General features: G+C 39.3%; 1 non-coding gene across 1 annotated transcript; it reads left to right on the top strand.

Annotated features, from left to right (window-relative positions):
- The first annotated feature begins 6,284 nt into the window (after positions 1 to 6,284).
- Positions 6,285 to 6,391, top strand: LOC122114714. The gene has a single exon (XR_006148607.1). It is a non-coding gene; the product is annotated as a U6 spliceosomal RNA (small nuclear RNA).
- The last annotated feature ends 408 nt before the right edge of the window (positions 6,392 to 6,799 follow it).

Here is a 6,799-nt window from a genome sequence, read left to right as displayed (position 1 = left end):
GTCTCCTAGAGAAGAAATTAAGAATAAAGATTTTGATGTGAGTGGACTCAGGAAAGAGAAAAGGATTGGATTATTGTCTAAGTCCAAAAAGAAAAAGAACTGGTTTGTTTCTTTTAGGGGATTTCAGTGTGATAAAGGGAGAGAGCCGTAAAAGAGAGAGGCTGTCCTCAGTGTTTTTGACACCCATACACTTTCAGTGACAGGTTAACGAAAGTTCCAGAGCAGAGGCCTATTTATTTAGGGTCTGGAAGGGAAGAAGGTGTATTAGCCATAGAACAGGATTGAGAAGTGTATAAGTATGGAGGGGTTTGTGTAGAGGGATTTTTAACAGGGCTGTTAGCTTGTTGTTTTATCTTTTTGTTTTTCTTTTTTTTGGTCCGGTCGTGGAGCCTGAACTGTGGGGTTGGGAATTGTCCCTCAGCTCTTCAGCTCAAGGCTAGTGCTCTACCACTTGAGCCACAGTGCCACTTCCGGCTTTTTTCTTTTTGCTTATTTGGTGCTGAGGAGTTGAACTCAGGGCCTCAGGCATGCAAGGGAAGCACTGTACCACTGAGCCACCTTCCCAGCCCTTGCTGTTTTATCTTTGGAGGCCTATGCCCATCCTCACCTTGTGTCAGCTACACAGGTAGGCAGACAGGAAAGCACAGGGACAGGGGTGAGCAGAAGGAGTTTGCTTGACACAGGCAGACAGTCTTAGCCTAGATAAGCTGGACCAACTGCAAATAGCAAGAGTGCAGTTAGAAGGGCAAGGAAAGAGAAAAGGATCTTTGGTGCCAGAGGTCATCAAAGAAAAGAGAGAGTGAGAGAGAAAGGGAGAGGGGGAGAGAAAAGGGGTGAGAGACAGATTGAGCTGCTACAAGATGAGGAGTTACTTTTTAGAGGAGATAGGAGAATCATGGCAGAGAAGGGCTTGGTGAGCAAGGCTGGAGAGCGGGTAGGGGGAACTCTGGAGTGGAGGTCAGAGGAGGACTTGGTGAACAGAACAGAATAAGCAGAGTGGGGGTTTTCTGGAGCAGAGGTAGAGGAGGGCTTATGTATAGGGGACCTGGGACTCCCCACCGTTTTGTTGGAGAATTGTTTAAATCACTAAGAGGAAAACCTAAGGTTCCGAATTTAGGCCAGTGCTGGCCATGATAATGAGACCAGATTTTGGAAGAAAAACATGTCAGATTATTTTTTTACTGTAAATCAGTCAGCCCAGTTTCTTAAGATTAGACCACAGCCATACCAATGGGGTGTCTCTGGGAGAAAATTTGGAAAATTTGGTAGGACTACTGAGTCTGTCCCGTTGTTCCAGGCATCCCTGGTGTTTTGGGAAGGCAGATGGACATATCCAAGTAATTAGGATAGAGCATCCCCAAAGGTCCTAATTACAGGGGGTCATGGTGTCAGGAAAAGAGACACTCCTGGAGTCTCCTGGATTCCCACAGACAGGAAGGAAGGAAGGAAGGGAATCCTGGATTCCTGGGGTCCGTTTCGTTGCACCTCCACCACAGACTGGGCTGGTAATCTTGTACTGAGGCTTTTACATGGTGAGTGAAGTTGACCAAAAGGCAAAGACCCTCCAGCCTGGAGATAAGAGTCCAGGAACAGAGTAAAAGAGAAAGAATAGGGGGAGAGACCTTTTCTGGGTTTATGCAGGTGGCCAATAATTCCTCAAGCTACAGCAGGTTTGCTGTCCACTGCTTGCACTGTTTACAAAGGCAAAGATCAAGAGGTCTTTCATGTGGCTGTTTAGCCCAAAGTAAGCTCTGAGGGCTCTGTCCTCCCAGTGGAGAAAGGCCTTGGAAGGAGGAGGAAGGTAGCAGAAAGCCTCCATGAGGGGTGGCAAGGAGGGGTGTGGCCCCTGGGCAGAGGGCACCCAGTCTTCCAGGGTGTCAGAACCATATGTTAGGAAAATGGAGGAGAATGGAAAAGGAATAGGCTAAACTACATCATCAGCAGGTGAGGATTGTTTATTGAGGCACAATGAGGGGCACCATCCTAGAAGTTAATGAAAAGCCCCTAAGTCAAGGAAGGTGGGGAACTTTCAGTTTGGCCCACAATGGGCTTACGTGGATTTCCCTGCACTTCCAAGGAGGTCACACATACCTGGGATTTTGCCTGGAGTCTGTATGGGCCTGGGACAATAGCGTGGTGGGGAGGGCAGGTCAATCCTTCAGTCCTAATTGGAAAAAGTTATCCTTACCAGCTTTTCTGCATATAACATTCCATAAACATTTTCTTATTAGAGGATTATACAAGATTAGCTATAAATTGATTGATAATGACTGAGCTTGACAGAAAGGTGAGGGAAATCTCTCTACACTTCAGTGAGGTTCTGACTTGTGTTTCACAAAGTGTTATGAAAGCTGTCTATGAGAAATCTAACAACTGCATTTCTAAAAAGTCCTTGCGTGCTTACACTTTCTGATAATGTCTCAACTCAAGTACTTTTTCTTGAAGATCCACACCATTCAATTATGCTGTATTAGATCCTTGTTACATTTTACAGACAGCTCATGGTGATGAAATTTGGGTTTTTCATAATTGCTCTTCCAATTCCATCCACAATATGCAGACAAAAATTATCTGAAAAATTTGTATCCGTTGATAGTGCATATACTTTTCCACTACAAATATAAAATGTAGTAAAAATTTTAATAGCAATCATACTGCACTAGGTTGTGGGCAGATTCTGATGTAAATAATATACTGTGTTTATGTAGAGAATTTGAGCATCCAAAATTTTAATATGCCTGTGGTCCTAAAACCAGTACAGTACTGATATTGGGTGACAAATACTTCATATAAGTATAGAAGAAGTTTTCTTCGTATTTTTAAATATATTTTTTGTAAATATCATATACAGAGGGGTTACAGTTACATAAGTAAGGTAATGAGTACGTTTTTTATTGAGCATTGTTACCCCCTCCTTTGATTTTCTCCTACCATCCCTTCCCTGCACACCTCCTCAACTCCCCACTTTACCCCCGTCTGGTATTGTCTTGTACATCCCATTGCTACAGTGGGTCAACCTGTATCCTTTCCTTGTATCTTAAATGAAGAAATGCTGGCATGATTTATGCTTATTCTACTTGTGTAGACACACCTATAGTCACTCACCAAGTCCAAAAGCACATAAGTGAAATGCACATCATCTTTTGTCAGTTGGTATAATTGTATTGTACACATTTATTGACAGGTTACAAATTATTTTCAATTTTTAATACATTAAAAAACTTTCTTTTTTTTAAATTTCTTGGCCAGGAAATGGAAGACCTCAGTCAGCATTTCTAACTTTAGACTTTTCACATGGGTTGGTTAAGTGTTGACCTGAGGTCCAGTCTTCTGAGGCCTCATTCATCTGCTTAGGAATTGATGGTAGTTGGATGTGAGGGCGATCTGCTGCGACATCTGTCACCCCATTGATCGCCAGGGTTGATTCGGCTGCTCTGGCTGGCGAGGTGGGTGTCCCCTTCCTCCCTCACCGCTACATGTGTGTCCCTCCGAAACTGTGCACTCGGTCGAGGAGGACGACCATCCCCAATAGAGGAGGATCGGTCTTAGGTCAAGGATATACGACCATCCCCAATAGAGGAGGATCGGTCTTAGGTCAAGGATATACGGGTAGCTGAGCTCCCCTGCTAGAACCTCCAAACAAGCTCTCAAGGAATTGATGGTAGCTTTTGTAAAAAAGCTCAAGGAAGGATGCCATTTAAAGCCTTATAACCTTATTTTTTACCAGGATGTTCTTCTGCTTTGGTTTTTGAGACTGTCTACAAGAGCAAGAATTCCATGGGGAGCAAGGAGACACCATAAGACCTTTACTTACTGAGATTTCTGAGTGATTTGTTATCACTTGTACGGCATGTTGCAAGTCGATTCTGGCAAAAACTACCAATTTTAGGAGATAAGATAAGTGGAAAAAAAACTCTTAGAGACAAAGACATCTTCAACATATTCGGTTCCATGCATTCCATCTAAGGCATATTCAACAATTAGTGAAACTTGTGTTGGCTGTATCTATGTGTCTTTCTCCATGTGTGCATGTATACATGTGTATATGTATGTGTATATTTGTGTGTATAGTAACATACATGTGTACATATATAAGGGCATATACACACATATATGCAAATATAAATAAATATAAATATATAAATATATGTGTATATATATCAGCTGTTCAGTGATTTAATCTAGAGTTCCCAGCACATTGCCATTCTCACAAAGTGTACATGATAAACTGCTCTGAGGATCTGTGCTCATTTCCCCCATTACCTTGTTTTTCATCCCGGTGAACAACTTCAGCCTACTTTCCCTAGGATAGCTTTGTTTTGGTTACTGACTGATAATAAAAGAAAAACATTCTTTGTAAAAGAAAAAGAACTTTTAGCTCACAAATGGATGCCTATGAGATAAAATTATAATAGAAATAAAAGTGAAAAGGAATTCCTAGATCTGTTGTTTTGCCATTTAGAATGGCAAAGAATAATATCACGTTACTCTTATAACTTTTAAAGAGTGCAAGGGTAACTGATGGTCCCTATCATGTTCCCACAAAACCAGTGGATCCTGAAGGATAATAGTAGACCAGCAGAAATTCTAAATAGCAGACATGGAGCATGAAAGAGAAAGAGAGAAAATGAGAGAGAGAGAAAGAGAGAGAGAAATATCATAATACTGGAAGTGCATAACAGATAAACAAGAGCTGTATGAGAGCCTTCATACTGCTATCTTTAGACTCTCCATGTACATTTGAAGGTATTTGATGTCTGATAATCCATCAATATAAAAATATAAAGTAATTTTGATAAAAATTAAAGATTACTCAGAAGAAATTATAAATGCAAAAACAGTTTTCACAGAAGCAAACTCTCAGAGATATTTCATGACTTTGAAAAGGATGAAGTGGCTGAAGTTAGTATAAATTTAGAAGTATGACAATTCACAAAAACATAAAAAGATACTCATGTATTTCATTATATAACCCAAAGCAGAAAGTAAATGTTGTTCAGATGATTTTTAAAAGAACAGTCTCTCCGGTTCTTGGAAGGTGGCTCAGTGTTAGAGTGCTTGCCTTGCATGCATGAGGCCCTTGGTTTGATTCCTCAGCACCATATAAGGAGAAAAAGACAGATGTGATGCTGTGGCTCAAGTGGTAGCACTCGACTTGAGCTGAGGGATGGCACCCAGGACCCAGAGTTCAAGCCCCACAACCAACAAAAACCAAACCAAAAAACTAATCAAAACACAGTCTCTCACTTTTGTGGCCTCAACTCTGTAAAACCACTGCATCAGCTTAAGGCTAAGATTTTATGTGTGGACATTTATCAACACTCCTGATTCAGACTCTAATTGAGAAAATTTTTAATCAATATTTTGTTCTTAATTTTGATCGCTGTGAATTCACATGCACCTATAAAAAATGGTCATCCCAGTAACATTTTCAAAATACCTCGTAATGATGACTTAAAAAAGTTGTATTATATTGCAAAAAAGAAAACAATGCAAAAAATAAAGAAAACCAATAATTAAATATTAATGATTAATAAAATAAAAGCCAAATACCAGTATTTCCAATATTTGATGTATACTACATATTAGATTTTACAATTTGCTCATATTCCTGTACATTTAAAACTGGATAAGATTATGATGTTCAACAAGAATTTTATAAGCTATGAGTACCCTTTAAATTTACACTGTAAGATAACTTTTTATGTCTCACTCATCACTGATACATGGCTTATATAATCATTTGTTCCTTGCTAACATATAAAGAAAAGAAGCCCTAAAGTTTCAACAGAAATTGTGTAGTTAAAGTCTTATCTCTTTGCTCTGTTTCTTTACACAAAGACTTTGCAACTTCTCATTAATAAATTTTCTATAAACTCTGAAATGTACATACTTAGTAATATATGTCAGCTACCATAAATCTTAAATACTTTATGGAAAAGTTTTATGACCTGGCAGTCTTAATTTTGGCATATATAAGCAGGTTACCAAAATTAAACATATTTAAAACATTAAAACTTTTAACACACCTTAACACTTGCTGCAGTGTTCATTATGAGAGGTGCCCTGTATAGAATAATTGAATTCCTCCTCCTACACATCTCTTGAACAACAAACATCTGGACTCATTTTGTTTTTGTCATATCAATCTTGACTTTATTCTTAAATGTGTGCTTATGTAACAAATATCTGGTTCTAAAATTTCACAATTCTTTTGAACTTGCTTTTTGTTGAATTATCTAGTTTAAAAAAATCAATTCCACTTTATATATAAAAAATGTTCTGTGCTCAATTCGGCAGCACATACACTAAAATTGGAACAATACAGAGAAGATTAGCATGGCCCCTGCGCAAGGATGACACCCAAATTCATGAAGCGTTCCACAACAGATGCTGGAGGGCATGTGACCAGAAGGGAACCCTACTATATTCTTGGTGGGAGTGTAAACTTGTTCACGCACTTGGAAAGCAGTATGGATGTTCCTCAAAGGGTTACAGATAGAGCTCCTCTATGACCCAGCAATCCCACTTTTGTGCATTCACCCAAATGATCACTAACAAGGCCATTCTAAAACTACCAGCACAACTATGTTTATTGCAACATTATTTACCATAGCTTAGATATGGAACCAACCCCGATGCCCCACAATAGATTAATGGATCAAGAAAACATTGTGTGTGTGTGTGTGTGTGTGTGTGTGTGTGTGTGTGTGTGTGTGATGGAATTCTATCATCCATCAGAAAGAATGACATTGCCCAATTTGTTAGAAAATGGAAAGACTTGGAAAAATTTATATTA

Source organism: Dipodomys spectabilis, unplaced genomic scaffold, assembly GCF_019054845.1.
Source record: "Dipodomys spectabilis isolate Male_0828 unplaced genomic scaffold, ASM1905484v1 ptg000108l, whole genome shotgun sequence".
NCBI lineage: Eukaryota > Metazoa > Chordata > Mammalia > Rodentia > Heteromyidae > Dipodomys > Dipodomys spectabilis.
This window is presented reverse-complemented; position numbering and strand designations above follow the sequence as displayed.